Source organism: Sinocyclocheilus anshuiensis, unplaced genomic scaffold (genome assembly GCF_001515605.1).
Source record: "Sinocyclocheilus anshuiensis isolate Anshui unplaced genomic scaffold, SAMN03320099.WGS_v1.1 scaffold1765, whole genome shotgun sequence".
In the NCBI taxonomy this organism is placed as follows: domain Eukaryota; kingdom Metazoa; phylum Chordata; class Actinopteri; order Cypriniformes; family Cyprinidae; genus Sinocyclocheilus; species Sinocyclocheilus anshuiensis.
This window is the reverse complement of record NW_015539938.1, coordinates 71,858-74,339: the sequence shown is the minus strand read 5'-3', so window position 1 is coordinate 74,339 and position 2,482 is coordinate 71,858.

Below are 2,482 nucleotides of genomic sequence, written 5' to 3'. Positions count from 1 at the left end.
TAATAGTTGTGGAACTCCAGTAAGTAAGGCTGTCAAGGCTATTTCATTCACTTAAACATCGGATGAAGTTTTTTTTATAACAAAACCCGCCAAATTGGTACTCAAAACTAGCCCAAACTATCCGCGTTTCGAGGGGGTCCCCTGGTAAAAATCGCATTCCAGGGGCTAAAATACACATTACTGGGGTCTCTTCAACCCGCGGACATGAAAAACAACCCGCGGCAACAGTGATAAGGTAGCCCAATCCACAGGAAAACCGCGGACTTGGCAACATTGTTACAGATAGTAATGTCTACAACGGACACGAGCGCTGTCATGGCGAGACCACAACAGCTTTAGGGGCCGTTCACATATCGCGTCTTTTGCTCGCTCAAGTTCGTTATTTCAAATGTACACGCACTGCAAGCGCGCGCAAATAGAGACTGACGCGGTCGCAACGTGCACGCGGTGTGACTCGCTCGTTTTTTCCAGGCGCGCCGCAGCTAAACATATCAACTTTTCAGAATGCCGCAAGCGCACCGCAGATCATGTGACAAGAACCAACCAATCACCTTCACCCTTTCTATAGCAACATTGAAAGCTCAGCCAAGATGGAGGAACAGCTGATCATAGCTGTACAGGGATAGCCATTTTTGAATAAATTTAGTGTAAATTTAGTAGCAGAGCTACTGCAAGCGATTTGTAAATGGAAATCCATTTATCCTTTGCTGAAACTTCCACGTCGTCATGGAGAGCGCAGGTCATGGTTACTTAGCAGCGGCAGACACAACGGGAGCACAAGCTACCGAGCGCTTTGGAAAGAAGAAGAAAGCGGCGCGGCTAGCGTTTTCCACACGTTTTTAGGCGCGACATGTGAACGGCCCCTTAAGTTGTCTAATTTGGCTCGGTCTCCCTGCTGCACTAATAGAATAAGCCATTCCTCTGTGTATACATATCCCTACAAGTACAATTTTTGCTGTATTTGTGTACCCTTCAAAAATTGCTCTTGAGAAATTTTGTTTATTGTCCCCCCTACTGTTACTGTAATCTAATGACTTTTTCTGATAATGCAGTAATGTAACGCATTACATTTTAAATTTGTGTAATTTGATTACAGTTTCTAAAGTCAATATAATTATGTTACTTATGTTACAAATGCAGTGTTAAGAAAAAAAATCATATGCCTTTTAAAATCACGTTTTGCGCGGGGTCGACGGAGGCGCCGGCGTGATCACTTGTATTTTTTCCTGATAACAGCGAAAAGAACTTAAAATGCTCCGCCATTTTTGATCGTACATACAAGTGTAATACATCATTTGAATCTGCGAAGGGTCTACTTTTATTTGTGGACACTCACAATACCAACAAAAGATTGTGCTTTTGTAAAATAAAGAAAATATACAGGGTGCGCTTTCAGCCGTCTCAGTCTCCACGAACTTCTTTCTGAAACGCATCACTAAAATGAACCAAAACTCAGCGAATACTTCACACACAGACATGAGAAACATATCTATGGAAAGCTTGAAGTGTCTTTAAAATGAAGTCTTATCTAAAACAAATGTTCTCTGATTAAGTAATCCGTATGAAACCAACACGAGGTCCAGTCTTTCCCGTCTGAGCTCATTGTCTGTAACGTGAACACGCCCACGCGCAGCGCGCGCTATTCATACGGTAATCATCCACGTGAGGCATGCGAGCCTGTAAACGCCCACATCACCTCCGTAAACAAAGAAGCAAGATTCATTTTTAGCATTCAAATATGCACTGTATAATCATCATGTTCTCAAATGTTATCAGAACCGTTTTCAATTTATTGAGTTTTTTTCTGTCTTTAATGCTCACACAGTTTAAGCACAGTTAAGCCAGAATACACATATACACTACACTCAGCAAGCAATGTTGTATATAAAACACTGTATAGGCACATTTAAAGATACAATTTTCATTGTTAGGCAGGTTTATACTAAGAATGTTAAGTTTTAGAAATGGATTAAATCTTTAAGTCAAGTTACTGTTTTCATACCTTTGTAATATTTGTCAGTCAATATTACATTACTGAAAGAACTACAATTTTCACTTTGTAGTGTATTTTTTTTAGGTTTGATATGTTTTCAAAGTAACTTGAAAGTAAAGTAATTAGTAATCTGATTACTTTTTACATGCAGTAATCAGTAATGTAATCAAATTACAATTTTCAAGTAGTAATCAGTCATTTGTAATCTATTACTTTTTTGAGTAACACTGCTGGCCAGCCAAAACCATGAGTTCAGCTTTACATATACAATATAGGAAAGTCAAGTCAAGTCTCCTTTATTTATATATAGCGCTTTATACAATACTGATTGTGTCAAAGCAGCTTTACAGTGTTAAACAGTAAAGTAAACTTGAAAGTAAAGTAATTAGTAATCTGATTACTTTTTACATGCAGTAATCAGTAATGTAATCAAATTACAATTTTCAAGTAGTAATCAGTCATTTGTAATCTATTACTTTTTTGAGTAAC